This window comes from Cryptomeria japonica, chromosome 1, assembly GCF_030272615.1.
Source record: "Cryptomeria japonica chromosome 1, Sugi_1.0, whole genome shotgun sequence".
Lineage (NCBI taxonomy): Eukaryota > Viridiplantae > Streptophyta > Pinopsida > Cupressales > Cupressaceae > Cryptomeria > Cryptomeria japonica.
The window spans coordinates 601,756,586-601,779,287 of record NC_081405.1 but is presented as its reverse complement, the minus strand read 5'-3'; the positions used below and the strand labels follow the sequence as shown (position 1 = coordinate 601,779,287).

Genomic DNA, 22,702 nt, shown 5'->3' with positions numbered 1-22,702 from the left:
GTTGAAATAAATCTTTTTATTTTAATTAAAAATTCTTATTCTCCCGCTTGCATTCTCCTACTTTCCATTAACTTCCTAAGTATCCTTCTAGAACCTCTCAAAACCCACTTAATTAGTCTAATTCTTCTATCATGGTCACATCCCTAAATTTTGGGGAAGTCACTTCTAATTTTGGAAGATAACTTTGTTGAGTTCTCCATATTTGTAGGACTCTCACAAAAGTCTTGAAGGTTATCTAACTTCCAACAAGATAATCTCCAAGGTCTCCAAAGAGCTTTTAATGCTCTTACAAAACTTCACATTTTCAACACATTGATCTTTGCACAAGATTTTATCCATTGGACAATATCTTTATTCATTGGATAAAAGCTTTATTCCATGAATTTGCCCACATGGGATTAATCATTAAGTCTTCTAAAGAATTTAATGCCTCATCCCTCTCCTCTCAAGCAATCTCATGGTGACACTTGTCAACATGGGATTGAATTGAAAATCTCACATGGATTGATAACTTTCAATATTGACCCTCCTTAAGCCAATTCAATCTTGGCCATCCAATTCTCCAATTCTTCTATAAATAGAGCCCATTTCTCCTTCAATTCACATCTCAGTCTTGTGCATCTAAATTATAGTCATTTTGCAGGTTAAGGAGCTCATCTTGTCATCTTCAAGCATTCAAGCCATCTTCAGGCATCCAAGCCATTTAGCATTAGCATTAGCATTTTAGCTTCATTTTAGCATATCATCTAGTTAATTGCATATCATCTCATAGTATTTTATACTCATCTAGTTTAATTAACTCATCTAGTATCATCTAATCTTCAATTTGGAATCCATTTACCATCTTAATCATCTAGTCTTGCATCTTGCATACTATCTTCATCCATCATCTCATCTTAGCTAAGATCTTAGTTGCATCCATTTTGATCTTAGCACATCACTAAAATCTTGTTCTCTAGGTTGTCATCTAAGAGATCAAGTGCTCTTCCAAGTGAGGTCCACCTTGAATCTTGAAGATCTTTAGAGATAGAGGACAATGAGGCGATTTTAGGAGTTTTAAATCCACTAACTTATTTATGATTTATAACTCTAATGCAATTCTTCATTGGTGTGTTTGAAGTTCTTTTCTTCTTGCAAGTTGAAGACCACATTTTTGGCATACACATACTTTATTAACGAGGTCTTGTATTAGCATATGTTGTTAAACTACATATATCAAGATGCATATGTAGTGACTATATATGTTTGGATTGTTGCAATGTTTTTGCTTCATTATTTTTACTCTATCTAGTATATATAATGTTGATATTTGTATTTGGTTTAGCATTGTGGATTAGTGTTGATTTTGCATCTTATTTTCTAGATAATGTTATTCATAGGTGATTTGCAATTAGATGTGATTATTTGATAGCACGCAATGATTTATACCATATCAAGGACTTTATTCTATGCTTCAACAATATTTAAATGGTATAGTGTTGTGACTTTTTCACACATCGCCCCATTGCAAATGGGGGACCCCCACCTTTTGTTTTTGATTTCTAGGATAGTGGTAGAGTCTTTTGATATTAGCCTTTGCATTGAAGATGCATAGTTGGTCAAGAATTCAGAGGTTACTCAAGTCAAGTTTGTCTCCTTAGGTTGGAGTACAGGTTATCGAGGCTTTTGGAGTAGATGACTCATTTTTTGCTTGCAAACAAGGAATGAAATGAATGACTAAGGCATTATCAGTAACTTCCTTTGCCCTTCTTGTGAGATGTGAAATGAGGATCTGTTAGATGAAGGGTCAAGTCAAGAGGGTAACATAGGGAAAAATTTGTCTAAGTATGGGAAAATTTTCATTGCCCTCTGGCAGGAGCAATTTTTATTTCCTAAGTTTTGAGAAACTTCCTTTGCTCCTCAATTGGAGTGAAATTCACTTCCATTGCCTAGACATGGGAACAAATTTCTTCCTTGGTCATCAGAGTGGAGTGATTACACTTTATCAAGAGGTAGATACGTAAGGAGGATTAGATTAAGAAATCCCTTGAATGAAGTTTCACCAATTATGCAAAGTTTCCTTCATCATCTGGGTGATTCGATAATACTTCATTCAGAGGTTGCAGGAGCAAAATTTGACTACGTGTATGAAAATTTATTTTTCTCCCTCCTAGGAGCAAAATTGACTTTGCTCCATTATTGGAGTGAATTTTTCTTCTTTTGCTCCTTCTCAAGAGCGAAATCCCTCTCCAAGATTTTTAAATCATAGGAAATTCCCTCTAGTCATCATGAGATGCCTTAGTTTGAGCGAAGGATTTAATTCTTGATCAACAAACTTGAATTGGGTTAATTGTGGAGGTCACTTCCTTTGCTCCCCTCTAGGAGTGAAATCTATTTTCTTTTCTCTCTCTCAGTAGTGAAATCCTCTTGCTTGGCCTTCACCTTGGATCAATTTGAGCTTATTGAGTATATTTGAGGGTAAGAAACAAGTTTAGTCCCTTTAACATCATTTTTTATCATGGACAAGGTAAGTGCATCATGATTTTGACAAAGGGAAGGATAGAGATGACAAATTTTAAATGACTTCCTTTGCTCCCCTCTAGGAGCAAAATCTACTTCCATTGCTCCTCATTAGGAGCGAATTTGCCATCCTTTGCTCTTTCATGAGAGCGAATTTGATTCCGAAGCCTCCCTTGATAATAATTTGACACATCTACACACTAGGAGAGAAAAAACCACAAGATTTAAGTCGATGAAAAGAGGAAATATTGATAAAACCTAGCTAAGTGGTGAATTTGAATATTATTTCCATTGCTCCCCGATTGGAGCAAATAATGCTTACATTGCTCCTCAATTGGAGCAAATTCCTATTCCTTTGCTCCTTCATGAGAGTGAATTCACTTCTAAGGCATTCATTGAGGACTATTTTGTGTATAGAGACTAAAAACCAAGGCATTAGTTGATGAAACCAGGCTAGAAGGTGAATTTGAACTTACTTTGATTGCCTTGGTTTAGGAGCAAAAATCACTTCCATTGCTTCCCATTTGGAGCGAAATACTCTTCCTTTGGTCTTTCATGAGAGCGGATTTGCTTCCAAGACCTCACATGAAGGTAATTTGATGCATTTGAGTGGATGGAATGGAGGGTAAATGGAGGAAATCAAGCTAAGTATCGAATTTAAGGTTATTTCCTTTGCTCCCCTTCGAGAGCGATTTTCACTTCCATTGCTCCTCATCTGGACCAAATTTCCCTTCCTTTGCTCTCTCATGAGAGCGAAGTTGATTTTAGAGCCTTCCTTGAAGTCAATTTGACACAATTACATGCATGGATAAAAAAAATCACAAGGTATGAGTTGATGAGTGGAGAGCAAATGGATGAAAAGTGAGCTAAGTGTCTAAATTGTAATGATTTCCATTGATCCTCTTTAGGAACGAAATGTGCTTCCATTGCTCCTTCTCAAGAGTGAAATCACCTTCCTTTCCTCCTCCATGAGAGAAAAATTCCCCCCTATGCACTTTTGATGATCACTTGAAGTATTTCACATAAGAAAGATGATAAAATTAAGGCACAAGAAGGTAAAATTGATGAAATTTAGTTTAGTGGGCTAAATATTGGAGAACTTCCTTTGCTCCCTAATTGGAGTGAATTTATCTTCCATTGCTCCCTTCTAGGAGCAAAAATGACTTCCATTTCTCCTCTGTAGGATCGAACCTCCTCCATTTACACTCAAAAGTCCAAAATTATTCTTTTAGTGTGATAGGGAGTGAATTGATTTAGTTAATTTTGTTACTTCATCAATATGGTTCAAAATGTTTTCTTTTCTAGGTCTGATTGGAGAATCAAAGAAAGGATTAAGGAAGCATATTTAAGATTACATCAAAATGGGATGCAACACAAGGAAAACATGATAACAAGAGAGGCATTTAATGCATTCAAAGTTTTCATAGCATCATGGTGACATGCATAAGTTTTGTTGATCAAGAGAAGTTAAAAAACCTTAAGGATATCATCCCGATACCCAAAAGTCAAGACCTTGCAACTCAAAGGAAGAATATATTTCATGAGGAAATATTATTTCACAATCTTGAATTTCCTCTGGAAATCCAAGAATCATTGCCAGTACATCAGGTGATTGTTCCAAAAGAGTTAATCAAAGTTAAAGGATTATCTCAAACAACATGATACAATTTAGAAACACACCTCCAGCATCACCACATTGAGAAAGTGACTAACATTGAGTACAACACTTGCTTGTGATGAGATATGAGGTCTAAAAGTGAAAATTGAGGTGGCCTCCCTGTCACTACTCCACCAATCAGAGGAATTCCTACATCAGCATGTCTCGATTCAATGAACCAAACTCACCCATGGGAGCACAAACTCCAATGTACCTACCTCCACTATCTATTGGTCAAATATTCTATAGAGGACACGTGTTCAAATTTTGTAGTTATTTCATTGGCCATAATAAAGTTTGTTGTAACAAACCCTAATTAGGGTTTCATTGTAAAATCTTGGCCATTGATGGGGTTCAATCATGGGAACTCATTGCAATGAGCTCTCTATATAAAGCTCAAGCTCTTCATTTGTAAAGGTTACTAGTGAATAGAGAATAGTTAGTAGCAGTGAATTAGTGAATAGGAGAAAAATAGAAAATAAGAGGTTAATAATAGTTAGAAGTTAGATTAGGAGAAGGAGGGATTATTGTTAAGACTTGTAAATGGAGATACTCTTTTCATTGAAGTTATGGTGAAACACATTATTTCAGCAAGTCCCATGGTTTCTACTTCTCATTTACTTTCATGTTGATTAGATTGAATGGAGGAAATTGTTGAATATATTTGTGTGGAATCTATTTAGTCCATACCACTAGCCTCTTGTTGGTTTTAAGTATGCCTTGCATTGTCAAATGGAATTATATAAGCTTAACTTCATTTGTTATACATTCATTGTTTATGTGTTAACTTGAATGGTAATCAATGTTCGATGATAATTATTTGAATATCTTTGAATTGCACCTTAAAAGATTGCACTGAGCTTGTGTCAAACTATTTGGTTTGATGGTGAGACCTTTCCCAGTAGGATTCCATCAAATCATTCACCTTTTCTTGCATTCTTAAGAGTAGCTTAGAATTCCTAAACCCTATACCTTTTGCCCTTTTTTATTCTCCAAGCAAGTAGATAGAATCTAAGTTCCAGCAATTTAAGCATTCACTTATTCAATGTAAGGCCCCTTAAGGAAATAACAAGTCACAACGACCAACTGTTCTTATCCACAAGTCATGACCCGACATTGAGGAACCTTGGAGTTAGCTCAAGTGATCCTTATGCAAATCTTCAACATTTGAGAGACTTTGATCAAGAGAGGATAATATACTTTTGGGTATTTTATTCTATGTTTGCATGTGCCTAAAAAACACATCAACAAGTACTATATGTGATATTTCGCATGTGTACAAGTGTGATTTTTTGTAGCTTGATACTTAATTGAAGATTGTCATCTTAAGTTAAAACATTTTTTCTTAACCTTGGTCTAACTCAATTTGGGTTGTGAGATCAATCTTGTCAATCCTTATACAACCTAGATTTGAATCAATGGTGATTCTAAAATCTATATGTTGTGAATAAACCCATGAAGTGAGTAATTCATTTGTGTGTATTTACACTAGTAGAAATATGGCCAATAAATGACCAAGTGACGAAAAAATTTAGTCATGATAAGTAAAAATGACCAAATTTTAGTCATTTTTTTCAACACTACTATAAATGACTAAATAAATGACTAATTTGGTCATTGGGTAATAAAACACAACTATAAATGACTAATTTGGTCATCAGGCAAGAAAACACAACTATAAATGACTAAATAAATGACTAATTTGGTCACCGGGTAAGAAAACACAACTATAAATGACTAATTTGGTCATTAGGTAAGAAACACAACTAAATAATTAGTCACATATGGTCAATCCATGTGTATGATGCACCCCCTTATATCGGTCACCGCTTTCAAGTGAGGTTCAAAGAACATAGATTGGATATCCATAAGATCAAACGAATGAAGTAATTTTATTTAGCAGTGCAAGCACACATGTCCACATATGACATTTGCATTGATAAGAAAATGATTTCGGTTAATGAGGACAACTGCACAAAAAGGATGATTGATGAGGATACTGAGACTTGAAATCATTTTACTATATATATATATATGTGTGTGTGTTTGTGTGTGTGTGTGTGTATGTAGATATACATATATATATGTATGTATATATATATATATATATATATGTAGATATACATATATATATATGTATGTAGATATATATGTATGTATATATATATATGTATGTCTATATACATATATACATACATATATATATATATATATATATATATATATGTATATATGTATATATGTATATGTATATGTATATATATACATATACATATACATATACATATACACATATATGTATATATACATATACATATACATATACATATATATATACATATACATATACATATATACATATACATATACATATATATATATATATATATATATATTATTTTCATCCATAGCTTGATGAGTTTAATGAACTTATGTCTCTTTAACTTTTATTAACATAGTAATTTAATCCCTTGAATATTTGCTTATAACTCTTTGTGAGTTATTTTAGCCACAAGCTTTTAACAAAATAGTGATGATTCTTGAGAGCTTAAATTATAGTATCAGGTTCCATTTTTTTTTATTAAGATCTACTAATAACTTTTTGTGGTTTTTCATCACTTTTTATTTGTATGTTTTGGAAAAGGGATAATTTCATCTAGATTGTTTTCTTCTAAATTACCACATCATATATATATCTTTTTTTTAAAGACAAATTAATATTTTATTGTAAATATTTTAATTATAAATATAATTATCTTAAATTAAAAATATATTTTTTTAGTTATGTTAAATTAAAAATAAAGACAAAATGACATGCATTTTTCACTAGGCGGCAAAGGGAAGAATGGCGAGGAAATTTTTTGGCTCTTCTGGTTAATGATTTAGTTTTATTTGAACCCTAAATATAATCCTCATCCTCTATTTTTTGGTGACGATCCTCTGTTTTCTCTTCCATAATCCTATTGCTCCCAGATAGAGGGGAATTTCTTATTGCTTCCAGAGGTTATCCAACCCCTCAATGTTGGTGGGTTGGGCATGCTTATGCTTGTCCAGGAAATTCTCCGGATCCTCTATTTTTTTGGCGAACGTATCCAGGTATTCCTTCTTCTGGTTAGGATTTCTTATTTTTTATTTTTTTATGATATGGGTTTTGAAAGTTTTATGGGTATCTAAGAATCTGAAGCTACTGAAAGATTTACATTTCTTTAATCGGGTCTTTTTGATACTTGTTTTTTTTTTTACATTTGCAAGAGCCATTGACACAAACGTCTCCAAAAAGAATAAAATTTTAAAACTATATATGACTTTCAACACTTGTTTTTATTGTAAATGATTGTTAGTGGTTGAGTAGTGTATATATTTCATCCATCTCTAACTTATAAGGCTATCTTCCGGCTGAAAAGGGAACACACAATTTGACAACCATTGTCAAGCATAGATTACCAAAAGAGAGTTGATAATACATTCATTATAGCACAGAGTGCAAAATACCCCACTGTTTAATATTGTTATCACTGTTCAAGATTACATAGCAGTATCCAAGGAAGATCAACCTACAAGTATAGATAATACCAATTAGACCACATAATGAGATTACAACTAGAGAAAAGCCAAAAGGAGAACATGAAACCGTATAGGATCAATAGTAGAGAAAAAAACTGTCATATATCCATATTCCAAGATCATTGTGAACCTACCAAAGAATCATTGAGAACATAGTAGCAAAATCTGATATTGCATATTAACTGCAAGCATTTTCCAAGTCTGAAGCATCCAACTTTATATAGTTTGGGACAAACAAAGAACTGCCTCTATGAATATTATCACATGTAGAAAAATTGTTAGGTATCATGGACAAATCAAACATGGAGAAGTTCTTCCATAGAAATCTCTACAAAAGCTGGCATCCACCAAGAGCAAGAAATACCATCATAGCAACAAAGCTTGGTACTGTAATAACTACATGAATACCCCAGTCTGAGGCAAGTAGTGTTGTTTGTCTGGGACAATTGAAGAACTGCTACTCATGAATACTACCACCTATAGAGTGAGTGATAGGCTTAAAAGTAGAGAATATCTGACCCTGCAATCACTATAAAACTGGAACCAAAGAAGACTCAAGCAAAACTATCACTAATAAGATGTAATGTCCCCTTTCAAAAATCACCTTGATTTAGTCTTGAGATATGTGCTTTTATACTATAGACTTCTGCTCTACTAGATAGATCTGAATATGAAAATAATCAAGTAATCCCCTCGTCCACAAAATATCCTTTTACTCCTCCTTTTATATCTTCATATTTATTGAAGAGTCACATTCCTACTGCATATAGACACCTCTCTTTAAATGGGATATGTCCCTTTGCAACTATTCACTGAGCTTCAATTTACTCTTAATTGTTGTCATTAGTAAATCATGCTGCCACTTGTGAATTTGTTGTTCTTTAAGACTAGTCGACTTATCATTCTAATGATTATTATGATTGAATGTTCAATACTACAGGGAACCAATCTTTCGAAAAAAATTGTATTGAATTATAGAAGTATATATTTGTTACTTAGGTTTATGAACACTTGTATTCTAGTCGAGAAATAATAATGTCAAAATGTAGTGTCATAAAATTATGACCCCTGCAATTTTAACCATATTTTAGGAACTCGCCTCGGCGACTACATCTTCTTCCCTAACCAAGACCTATTTCTGCATTCTCACCCCTTCACCCTTCCTCCTCCAAGACCCGTGGCTGCTTTAGACCCTGTCTGGGCCCCAAAATAGGGCAGGACAGGGGCGTGGTGCCCCTGTCCCCACCCCTTAGGGTGGCCCTAAGTTAGGTCTTCCCGATATCTTATGCATAATTTGCCTTCGGGGTTTGTAATTCCTCTTTGTCGGCCTTCAGTGGTTTAAAATTAATCCTTGAGGCATGTATTAAAGGGAGTTCAATTCCCTCATTCAGAGAGGATGATAGGCATAAAGATAAGATACAGGATTTCAAGGTCGTCATCAAGCATTCAAGTCTTCTTCAATCATCCATTGGAGCAACATTACTGTATACACCTAAAATTGGCTATGAGCAATTAAATAAATATTTTATATTTATTTAATAATTATTCGTCTATTAAATAGTTAATTCGAAAAGATTAATTAATTTAATTCATTTTCATATCTTTCTATTAATTAATATTTTATTAATTAATTCATCTATCCTATTCCTCTAGTTAATTAAATATCTAATATTTAATTATTCCTCTAACCAAGTTAATTAAATATCTAATATTTAATTATCTCCTCCAATCAATTAAATATCCAATATTTAATGGTTATTTTCCTATCCTATAGTCTCAAATATTAAATAATTTTAAAATTATTTAATATCTCTTATCCAACTCACTCTCCATCTCCACTTCATCTTCCCTTTGCCAACTCATCCAACATGTGGCTAAGGAAATTAATATTTCTAAATATTAATTCATGATTTATCCTCAACTTCCAAACTTAATGGAAATTGTGTACGTACACATATTTCATAACCATTTCCTATATTCTCTCCAACACCCTCTGCATCTTGGGAAGGACTTGAGTCCACTTGTCCTACCATGCCTAAATTTCCTCCAACCATCCCTAGATTCCCTCAGTCAGCAACCCAGTCAAGGTGAGATGAGTGACACTTGTCTTCTCCTTCCCCCTTTCTCTCAACCTTCACCTTTGCTCACAGCCATTCAAATCTGCAGATCTGATCAAGACCGTTGATCTGAGCCACATCATCTTATCCTCTCAAGGTCTATAAAATCAAGAGCTTCAGTTGAGAGGAAGAGAGTCTTCAAAAAGAGTTTTCAATCAATCTTATGTATCCGTGAGTTTTTGAAGCAAATAGCAATATCATTTTAGCAATATAATCATATAGTATCATTTAGCATAATCATGTAGCTTTGCATATCATACTATCAGTTAACTACAAGTTATCAGTCCATTCTTCATATGCCATCTTGGAAGCCAACAGTGCATTGTCTGAGAGCACACCATCTGCAACCAGGAACAGTGGAGTTAGGACACAATGAGACATAAGTCATGAAGGTAAAATAATATTTTATTTTAGTATGTATTTCATGTAGTTTCATTGGTGGATTTTGGATTTCCTGTATGCATTTCCATTGTATTTTGTGAAACTAACTTATTATAGGTAACATTCTAAGGATGAAATTCAAGCTCACACAATTACAACATTTATTTGCAAGCATGTGTGTGTGTTAGGGTTTTGTCATGTTACATGCCATTTCATATGACACTTGTGATTACATTCGAGAAGCAAATCAATCATCATCAACAAGTTGTAGATCTACAAGGTATACATTTCCATTGTTTACATTCAAGCATTTGCAATTACTTTCTTTCAAGGTTGATTCCTCAAACCAAATTTTGACTAAGGTAAAACCCTATCCACAACCCTTCTCCCTCTCTTTTTTTTGTGTAGGTTGCAGGTGTGCAGCTGTAATTGCAGGTTTGGGTTTCATTTGCAGAGACGAAAGAACCCTTTTCATTCCGCAAATTTTATGGAGGACCATGTGCATTCCCATCACGGTCTCGACGAATTTTCCCCAAATTTGTAGGGCAAATCCATATCAGTCTAATTAGCTTAAAGTCGAAGTTACAGCGCGATCCTGAACTGGTAGCCCCTTATTTCACTAATTTTCCCTCTCTTTTTTGCATGGTCAACAAGTCAACTTTCTCATTTACAAAACAAGGCAAATCACACTTCAACCCTTGCAATCCACTTGGAATTCACATCCTTGTTTCCCTTGGATTTGGATCTAGTGGATTCAAGCCCCTCTTTTGAATGTAAAGTTCCTCCAAGTGAAAATCATCCTAGTGACTTCCTTTCTCTCGCCTAGGTGGAGAGTCACTAGGGTCAATTTTCCACTTTAGATTTTGGTGAACCCGACATGTTACACATTAATTCTAATTTCTCATTATTAGATATGATTAATTGCAATTTGAATTTCAAATTTTCATTTTCAAATTTTGATCTATTTGCAAATTTTAGAAGTTAATTGCATAAAAACCCCAATTTTTCATTTTGAGAAAATTAAGCTTGTGAGGTGTAAAATTTTAATTGCTTGTTTTAGATCTGACTTCTATTTCAAAATTGCGATTCAAATCTATTTCTTTATTCTGAAAATTCAGTGGTTACATCATAAAATCCTATTTTTTAAAGATTCTTCTATTTTCGACCTTGGACTGCAAGTTTGACCGATCTAGACATCTCCAAATCGGCTGTTTTTTTGGATTCCGCATTAAAATCATAATTTCTATCATCCCTGAACATTTTTAAAAATTTGGTCGAACCGTGTGCGCTCCCGCCACGGTCCTCGACTTTTTTCCCGAAATTTTGGTCGACAAAATTGACTGTATTTTTCTGCTCTAATCCAAAAAATCAGTGTACTTTATCAATTTTAACACTCTCTAAGGTCAAACACAAATTCAAAATTCTTCAAATTCAAACCTTAAAATTAATTTTCATAGAAAGGTCCTAATTTTAGATATGTTTTTCCAGCAAATTCAGATTTCACTTAAGAGACTTTCAATGACAATTAATAAATTAGATTTACTTGCTCTTTCACATGTGATTACATTGCTTTTCACATGTATTTACTACAATCATATGTCGGATAAGAGTTTCTTTTATTTCCTTTTGCTTCTCTTTATTCATAGCACTTGGTCATATTGTGTTGTTAGGATTTCCAAATTATTTCCTTTTCAATTAGATCTCAAATCTTTCATGTATCGTTTAAGTTGCATTAAGGTTATGTTGTTAACAAAATGCATTTCCTATGTTAATCACCTTAAAGCTTTTGTAGATCCTAACCCTTGTACCTCTCCTAGGGTATCTTGTGTGGATGAGATGAGATCTAATGCTTTAACCAATACTCTCTTTACACAAGTGCAAGCATTGGAAAGTGACAAGGAACCATCTTCTTCTACACATACCCTTGAGCAAGAGGGATAGAATCAAAACATCAACATTCTTACATCTTTAGATCCTCCTTATTCTCCTAAGACCTATCTTCAACATCAAAGTCTATGTAGAGATGATGATGTCATGCATTTTATTCATGACCTTTCCCCTCACATAGAAATAACTAAAAATGAGCTTTTAGATGATGAAGATATTCCTCCCAAATCTTCCAAAAAGGATAAGCTTGATAAAGGAAAAGAAATTGTCATTTCACATGATACTCCTCCATCTACAAATTCTTTTCTGCCTCCTTACACATCAGATTTCAAAGAAATTCATGATCTTGTTCCTCCATCTAGTCAATTGCAACATTTTTATAGTTGTGGCTTTCATATAATTACAAAAAAAAGTTTTAAAGGACACAAAATTGGGAAATTTGAGCATGGAATTCGTGTACCTATAAATCCTTCTATGCAAACTACTACAAGAGGCCTAGGAAGTGGTACCCCTCTTTCTATGGATGAATTCCTTAGGCTTCAAAACTTTAAAGATTACGTTAAAAAATAACAAATCAAGAGAGCCTGCAAGAATGCTTCTTCTTCAAAGCTTCCTTTTTGTTCATTTCATCAAACCCATGACCATAATGCTGATGATTGCCCTAATTTTCAAAAATCTATTCAAGATGGCATAGATAGTGGCAAAATTAGAATTGTGGATAATGAAACTTCTTCTTCTATCAAACCCTCTTCTTTATATCAAGACGATATTTATCATCCTGACAGATTAGCTGGAAGAATCTATTGGAGATTGAAATATGATAGGAACACTTCCTTTCCTCCTCAAAAAAAAAAAAAAATCTTAAGCAAGTGAAAGGTATTGAATATTGTATTTTTCATGATTCATATTCATATTCTCTTGGAAAATGTTATGCATTTAATAAATTTGTTCAATTACTATATGATCTTGCACAAATTTGTCTCACAACAAATCTAGTTGTATTTCTTGGTAAAAACATAGTGCCTTAGCACTTCTTTTCCCTTCATGTTGCTCTTCACCCTATGGCTTAATTATCCCATTTAATGGGGGCTCTTTATCATTAGTGGTGGTATTATTTCACTTTAACATACTTTGGGGAAGCAACATGAAGCCCATTTTTCTTCTTCTTTCTATACATTTATCTCCATCTTTATGCATTATTCATTATTAGATCTCTTTTCTTGCATAGGGTTATTCTTATGTGAGCATATAATTGTTATTTTGTTTTCCTCTTTTCTTGGAGAGAGACATCTTTAATGAGTACTGCACTTCTTCTCTTTCCTTCATGCTCTTGGAAATCTTACCTCTTCTATGGTTTGGATTATTCGCAAGTATGATATGCCCCTTAGCAGGGAATGACCTCTTGAGAAGTATGTATCCCTTCCTTGAAAGGATTTGTTCCACTAGGACGACATATAACTTGAAGCTAATCACCATCAAAAAATGTGTAATGTTTCTCCTTGTTCTCCTCACTTGGGGGGGCAAGGATTTTCACTCCTTTCCCTTTCTTTCTTTTCTCATTTATCATTATTTTTTGTAGGGGCTGCATTTTTCATATGTGATTATCATTTCTTACAATAGTATGCTTTTATGATTAATACCCCTTGGGGAATATATGATGCTTTTTCTCTCTTCCTTTCAAAGATTACCACTTCTTGAGACATGTATTTTACATTTACTAATGTCTTTTGTTGCATGTGTTCATGTAAGTTCATTGCACATTTGTTTATGTTTAATCTCTCTCTAGTAGATTGTGTAAGCTCTTCTCATCGTCCCTTAGCTTGGGGGGCAATGATCCTTCTCTCTCTCTTTCTCTACGGATCCACTTTTCCCTATTAAGTGGATGGTGTGAGTTACATTACTTGATGTCATTCCTTGTGCACACTTGTTGGTTGTTGGCTCAAGGATTCTCTCTTATACACGAGGTGTTAGTCCTTGACTACGACCTCTTTTACACTTGGTAATGTACATCTATGATAAAATCACCCATCCCTCTGGGGGTTAAAAGTGAGTCAATCCTCATCAAGAATCCCTTTCACCTAGGGATAGGAGAAAGGATTGAATTCTTGTTCTCTCCTTTGATTTTTTCTAGAAGATGTTATATTTGTCTAAGACAACTCCTCTTGGGGGTAGATGTCTTTTGAACAAAGATCTCTTCTCCTCCAAGGATCACCTTTACACTTACAACAAGATATCTCTTTTTAACTATCTTATCCTTGCTTGAAGAGTATTCCCTCTCTTGCTTGGATTTATGACATTATTGCATAACAAATATCTTCTTTGTGTTGAAGGTAGGTATCCTTGTTCTTATTTCCTTAAGATATCAACATTACCCTATGTTGACATCTTAAGGGGGGGAGGGGAACCCACACTACTCCTTTGTACTATACTTCTCTCATGCATTGTACAGTGAGACATTATTGGAACCAGAGGGCGGCCTCTTAGAGAAAGATGTCATCACTTTTCTTGTATAATGAGACATTCTTGGAACTAGAGGGAAGCCTCTTAGAGAAAGATGTCATCACTTTTCTCTTGTACAGTGGGTCATTCTTGGAACCAGAGCATAGACTCTTAGAGCAAGATGACGCCACTTTTTCTCCTATGTAGGGTGATTATTCTCAGAACCAAAGCATAAACTCTTAGAGCAAGATATCACGCCTTTCTTGATACTTGTACTATACATTCTATAGAGTTTGTAGCGTACTTGAGCATAGCCTCCTATGAGGCACTTCAAACTTCACTTGCACACACACGCATGAGGTTGGGTGGAACTAACGGTGTTCTCACTCTCTCCCTTTACATGGATCACCTAGACAGGCTCTGGGGGCTAGGTTTCCATGTCCTTATGTCCATGGATCACCTAGTTTTAGGGGTGGGATGTCCATGGTTTCTCTCTTATTCACATTTCTTCTCATGGATCACCAAGGTGTGTATTCATGTTCTCTATGTTCTTCCTCTCATGAACTCATAGTTTTACTATTGATGGTTCATGGATGATGTCAACTTTTCTCCTTTATGTAATCACTTGTGTTTATGTGATGGCATTGGTCTTTGTGTCCCGATTAGTTATTGAGACATCTGAGTATCGAGGTCTCTTCGACTAGTTGGTTTTTTGTCTTGTGTCTTGTTCTTGTCGTGTGTCTTTTGCGCTTTGTCTTTGTTTTGTGTGTCTTGTTACTGTTTTGTGTTCTCTTGCGTATGTTGGCATGAGTTGAGACCCTAAGATTGGGGGCTTTTTACTCCTCAATATTAGTGATGTCTTATACTCCTTGTAGTATTATTCCATGTCCCTCATCTTCATCTTTCCTTTTCTTCTACTTTACCGACAGTATTGGCGTAGACCATACTCCCACTAAAGTGGGGGCTAAATGTAGTGTCATAAAATTATAACCCTTGCAATTTTAACCATATTTTAGGTCCTCACCTTGGCGATGACATCTTCTTCCCTAACCAAGACCTATTTTTGCATTCTCACCCCTTCACCCTTCCTCCTCCAAGATGCGTGGCTTCTTTACACCCTATCCGGGCCCCAAAATAGGGCAGGACAGGGGCGTGGCACCCCTATCCCCACCCCTTAGGGTGGCCCTAACTTAGGTCTGCCCGGTCTCCTATGCATAATTTGCCTTCGGGGTTCGTAATTCCTCTTTGTCGACCTTCGGTGGTTGAAAATTAATCCTTGAGGCATGTATAAAAGGGGATTCAATTCCCTCATTTAGAGACGATGATAGGCATAAGGATAAGATATGAGATTTCAAGGTCGTCATTAAGCATTCAAGCATTCAAGCATTCAAGTCTTCTTCATTCATCCATTGGAGCAACATTTCAACATTCATTTGCAAGCATGTGTGTGTGTTAGGGTTTTGTCATGTTACATGCCATTTCATATGACACTTGTGATTATATTCAAGAAGAAAAACAATCATCATCAATAAGTTGCAGATCTACAAGGTATACATTTGCATTATTTGCATTTAAGCATTTGCAATTACTTTCTTTCAAAGTTGATTCCTCAACTGGGGTTTGACTGAGGCAAACCCCTATCCACAACCCTTCTCCCTCTCTTTTTGTGTGTAGGTTGCATATGCGCAGCTATAATTGCAGGTTTGGGTTTCATTTGCAGAGACAAAAGAACCCTTTTCATTTCATGGATTTTGTGGAGGACCATGTGCATTCCCGCCATGGTCCCAACGAATTTTCTCCAAATTTGCAGGGCAAATCCCTATCAATCTAATTAGCTCAGACCCAAAGTTACAACGCGATCCTGAACAGGTAGCCCCTCATTTCATTCATTTTCCCTCTCTTTTCCGCATGGTCAACAAGTCAACTTTCTCATTTACAAAAGAGGGCAAATCACACTTCAACCCTTGGAATCCACTTGGAATTCACATCCTTGTTTCCCTTGGATTTGTATCTAGTGGATTCAAGCCCCTCTTTTGAATGTAAAGTTCCTCCAAGTGAAAATCATCCTAGTTACTTCCTTTCTCTCTCCTAGGTGGGGAGTCACTAGGGTCCAATTTTCCACTTTACACAAATATATTATAGTGGAGAGGATTGCGTCTATTATGAATTCTGAATTTTGTTCCAAGTAAGAATCTGGTATAATCATTGAAAGATCTTGATTATCCATGAATTTATCCTCTCTCAATGAAGATATCATGGAAAAAGGAGACACATTGCAAAAACATATATGTGAATGAACAAGTGAGTTTATTGTATACGTAATCACTGCTTCTGATTTATATCTCTGTGGTCATACACTCATAAATACATAAGAAACAATTTCTTGTCTAATCATCTTCTCTGAAAAATAGCCTTATACATGTGCCATGTCTTCATGACGTTTGGCCTGAATAATATCTTTATACTAGTGCGTCTTAGCCTTGCGAATGGGGAGGGTGAACCTCACCTCTCTACTATTTGTCTAATCTCTTTTTGAGAGACCTTTAGATCTAAATTCAATGTATATCCTGTATATTTCTTTCCTACTTTGTTCATTTTATCCTCCTTAAATATCACTGAATGGGTACGATATTAAAGGTTGTATCACTTTAACACAATCGCATTTCTTCATAACTATTGGTTTGTTTCCAAAGAAGATCGTGTCCCTTTATTAAATCACACAAGTTTATCACAATATCTGATTAATACTTATAATCTAATTAGTCTATCTTCATAACAACTCATTTCTTACTTAACCATCGATGTCATGACTAATCACTAGTTAATCCCATCCTTTGATTATCACTTTGTTATTAATCACTATCCTTGACTAATGTTGATAATGTAACCTATTTAAGTTGTTGTTTTAGCATAAATCGTTGCTTGTCCCATACTAACCAAATCACTGCTACATTGATAATTAATATTACTGTCTTATAGTCATTGTTACTTATTGACTGGAAGCCACAATAAGTCTTTGTTCATTCAATCAGTGCCTTCTCCTGATCTTGATCATTACCTTATGCATTCAAAGGTTTCACCAATATACAAAATTGATATTTGCTTTGGTTCTATCTTTTTAGACACCTACCTTAGATAATTGATCTATTTGATTATTGATAATGTCTTCAAATATATTAATCTTTCTAGTGTTAACCAATGAAGATGCTATCCATACTCAATGTGATTGACATGTTGCTCACTATCCTTCTTTTTCTTAATCATTTCATTCCTTGATGCTTATAAAGTTACTCTCATTATGAAATCGATAATATAAAGATATTCAAAGTATAATCGTTGACCAATGGTCCCGATTTCGTATGTGTGAGAGAGTTGTTTCACCATGAGAAATTGCAAGTCTTTATGCCTTATGGATGGATAATATGTCGAGCTCATACTTGTCTTAATCCCAATAATCCATTGGAATATGGTGATTATCTCAATGTTATTTACAATTATAAATATATACAACCTAATATTGGTATTATGGACACTTATTATTTCTGAACTACTTAAAATTGTTATCAAGGCTACCACCCTCGATCACACAACTGTTCATCGTTCGTTAACTTTTTGGGTCAAAGATGGGGACATGACATAAGATCCATATCATTATGACCAGTAGGAGGCCCAATGGTGGATTCAACATCATCATGAATAAATATTCTATTCTCAACTCTGATATCCTGGTTTTTGCAGAATGTGCATAGAACTTCTTGCTGTGAAAGCAACACTGAATTATTGAAATCCCTCAGCTCATCAAATCTGCTCCTAATTTTCAAGTGAGATAGCTACCCTAGTCTGAAGCACCCAACTTTATAGATTTGGGGACAAATGATGAACTATATCTCTGCATATTGTTCATACACAAGTAATCATGGGATGTTAATGGATTCATACTTACTACACATATGTCAAAAGAGCATCATCAATTTTGTAGTAGTCATGGGATGTTAAATAGGATTTGACCAAAAACACTTGCTGCAATGTTGCTCGCTTAATGTTTTTCTAATTCAACTGCACTAAAATATCATTTCTCTTTCTTGGCAATTAAGCTAAAAAAGTCTCTATAAGCAAAACTTTTGAAGCAGATTTAGTTGTACCATGTTGATCTCCCGCTGTTTGGCAAGAAGAAGTGGTAGTTTTTGCGAAGATTTTTCAGTAATATTGTTTTGCTAGTAAGAAATTTAGAAACCTTAAGTTGAAATCTTAATTCTTTGCTAGTCTCTATACTTTTATGTCAAACCTGTACAAAAGTTTTAAAATTGTTCTTTGCCTAGTTTTAGCGTTGAGTAAAAGGATTTTAATTGCTTACTTCCTTAGAGAAAAAGAAACATGGCATGGCACCACATGGCTACAAAGACACATCCACCATTGGTGGCATTCTTACAGAAGTGAAGTGAAGAAAATCCATGTAAATGAGTACCAAGAAACTTCTGTACCCTGTCAATTCCTTTTAACTGTGGTTCTTTTGTTATTGATATCTACACTTTTGTTCCATATCTGACTTATTGTCATTGTTGAATGAAATGAAATGATTTAAAGTATGCCCCAGAAAAGAAACTTCAAAGACCCTACCAGCTTCTTTGTGTATGTTGTTGCTAGGTTATTGAGTCTGTTATAAGTGCAAAACATTAAATTTCACTTGAACGAATCAATAAGTTGCATCGATCTTACAGTTGGTTTGCTGGCTTGATCTTCATATATAATCGATAAAGCATTAGGCATTGACTCAAAATATTTAAAACTTGTACCTTTGTTACTACATGGTGCTTGCCTTAATATCTTCTAACATGTGCCTTTTCCTAAGGGTGATTGGCTCAACATCTTGCACCTTTGATGTTGCCTGGTGCTTTCCTCAATGTCTTTAGATTCCCCCAGGCTGAATGGAGATGAAATTCATCTACTTGAATGACAAGGGATGGATGCGCATTGTTCCATTTAGTATTTGTAGTAGTGCAGATGTTTTAAGTTTATCTGGTTTAGACTTGATAGATTGTTTCCACACTTTCTTGTTTACACACATCTCTAGAAATGTATTGTCTCCGGTTTTTATCCATGGATAAATTGGATGATAAAATATTGCTTTTCATTATGTTTATGAATTAAAGTGATAAATGGGAAATGCCTCTGGAATGACAAAAACATGATCTTCTTAAGAAGTTTTTTTTTAAGTAAAATGTAATTACTGACACTCTAGAGCTTCATTTTACAATATTTCTTCATAAAAAAGCTAAAAGCTTCTAAAAATGTACTAGAAAATTCTACTGATTTTATTCTTAACATATTTGTGACTTCTGTATTCATTTAAAGTTTGTTATTCCATAGGATATTCTAGTTCAAGACAACTGCATTATGTTATAGAACTTGGAATTTAAGTGGTATTAAACTCTTTAGCCAAATCTCCATCACAAACTCTGGGCTTAGAATACTCTCGTATTTGATAAATGGAATCTAAGCTTTAATTCTATGTAAGAATCCTTCTCCTTCTATATTGGTCTAAGTCTTGTTGCCAATTTTAATGTTTGTGTTGAACCGTTGTGCAGGGGTGCTGAGTAAAAGGCTTTTCCAATTGGAGTGCCAAAGTTCTTCCCAAGGCAGGAATTCCATACCTAAAATCCAAAAGAAGGAGAAGATCATAATGGAGTAACATCCTTGAACATTGAGGAGGTTTCTTAACTGAATTGTCAGATGGCTACAGGGAAGAAAAAAGATAAAAATGATTCTAGCACAGAGGGTGAAAAAGAAGAAGATAGCAACAAGGTTGTGCCATTTCACAAATTATTTGTCACCACAGATTCTCTTGATATAATAATGATGTGTATTGGTTCTCTAGGTTCTATGGGCATTGCTGTTTGTCTTACAATTATGGTTGTCTTATTTGGGAACCTTATCGATGAATTTGGAAGCAACATGACAAATACAAAGAAAGTGGTGCATGTAGTATCCAAGATGAAATCTTTGAATCTTTTTAGTTTCCTTTGTTTTGTTTCTTAGTTTAACTCAAAATCAAACATAAGGAAAGTTGTTCATGGTGATTTGGATTGCAAATCTTTTAGTCATGAGTTTGACTGCCCTAAATTCTCACGGGACTGTAAAATGTCCTTTCCTATGACTGCATACTATCAATGAGTCACTACTTCTTGAACATTTATTGTAATATTAATGGTGTTCTTGTCTATTCATTAGAGTCATTAATGTTTTTGCTTTGTGACACTACCCTTGGGATTGTAATGAGTGCCTTGAGATAGGATTCCAAAGATTTTGGTACTTTGTGTGTTGATTGTAACAGTAATTTTTAGGCTTTAAGACTGTCAAAAACTCCTGCTTTGATGGCTAAGACACCTCTACTCATAAGACTATTACTTTAGTCTTGTCTCTGCAATTTACTTCCACAATGCTGCTCTTTGACTCTTGTTTGATTCACTGTATTAGAACTGCTATCTTCTCAAGATGACTGTTCCTTTGGCAACTTGGTAGAAACTGCTCCTCTACCTTTCTCTATGATTGGTCTTTTGGACCTTGATATTCTGCTCCAAAAGTGTCTACACGACTATGTGCCCTTGTTTGACCTTATAGCATGGACTGTGCATGAAGGTCTGCAATGATCTCTGCATTTTAACTTATTGCTTTTAGGCTCCAAGATTTCTCTATTAGGACTGAGTCTTAGAATATGACAGGGACTGCATCTCTTATCACTGCTTTTTGAATGACACCTTTGCTACTAGCTGGCTATTCTAAACCTTAGATGAATGCCTCTATTATGTGCATTGAATTATTATATTGAACTGAGACTACTGTATCATCATTTCTTTTAAAGTTACACCTTATACGCTCTCCACTTTTGGACTGCAAATTTGACTGCATTTAGGGCCATTATTGTCTTATGATTAGGCAGTGACACAGATGCTAGAGATGGTTCCCATGCCTTAGGAAATTTGGGCGGATGTGGAGGATGCAGGGATGGATGCAAAGTACACTGCATATTGGGCAGAGCATCCATTTCCACGGCTAACGGATCTAGGGGAGCTGATAGATGGTGATGGTGGAGGTGATGGAGATGATAGTGGGGATGGCGGAGGCAGAGGCCGATGACGGAGGCGGGGCGCAGTGGTAGAGAGGAGAGTGGCTCAGAGAAGAGAGGGCGGAGAGGAGAGATAGATGCATGTACTGAGGGGTAGAGGTGGATTATCGTTACAGGTGCCAACAACACAGGTTCCCAGACAAGTACAGAGATGGGGACAGGGACAGGGGAAGCCACAGAGATAGGGTGCGGGAGGAGGAGAGGAGGAGGATGAGCTACTATCCTTGAGGAAGATCTTCTAGGGACAGGCAGATGAGATCTGGGATCTGGAGAGGGATGGAGTGAGGCTCAAGAGACAGCTGAGGGACACTAAGTGGGAGAGAGATCAAGCTATTCAGCGCTACATGGAGGTTGAGACAACACTGAGGGAAGGGAGGCAAGCAACAGAGGACACAGGGGCCAGATACGCCTATGTTCTGCGGGCGAGGGAGGAGATATCCTACTGGAGAGACATATATTATGGAGCGGTGTCACCAGATCAACAGGCTAGGAGCTTCCAGAGACCATCACTGACTACAACGACCACTGGAGGGAGAGACAGGAGACAGACGTCTAGTGGTGGGCTCATGGGTCCTCCACGACCACCAGATAGAGGGGGCGAGAGAGATGATCCTGGGGCAGGGACTTCCAGGGCTCAAACTCCGTCGAGGCCAGTTGGCTCCGAGGGAGGGAGTTCATCATAGCCTTAGAGGGCTCCCTATGTATCAGTTTTGTACCATTTTGTATGATGATGTAGACACCTTCGGGTGATTGTGTAGCCATATGTATTTTGACATCATTGTATCATTACACTTATGATTTTTGATATATATATATGAGATGATTCATCCTTGCGGCAGCTATATGCATGTGTACCTATGTGATGCTTATGATATGGATGCAAATATGTACATGATGAAATGCAATATTTTTTTTCTTTTATGTTTTTAATATGTCATGCATGATGCAAATGTGAATGTATGAAATGCAAATGAATATGACAATGCAAATAACTATTTACATGATGAGAATGTAAAATGTGCTAACATGTGTTGT

General features: G+C 35.4%; 1 long non-coding RNA gene across 1 annotated transcript; it reads left to right on the top strand.

Moving 5' to 3' along the window:
• Nucleotides 1-7,015: 7,015 nt before the first annotated feature.
• Nucleotides 7,016-20,621, top strand: LOC131048144 (uncharacterized). The gene is made up of 2 exons (XR_009106368.2): nucleotides 7,016-7,252; nucleotides 20,130-20,621. It is a non-coding gene; the product is annotated as an uncharacterized LOC131048144 (long non-coding RNA).
• The last annotated feature ends 2,081 nt before the right edge of the window (nucleotides 20,622-22,702 follow it).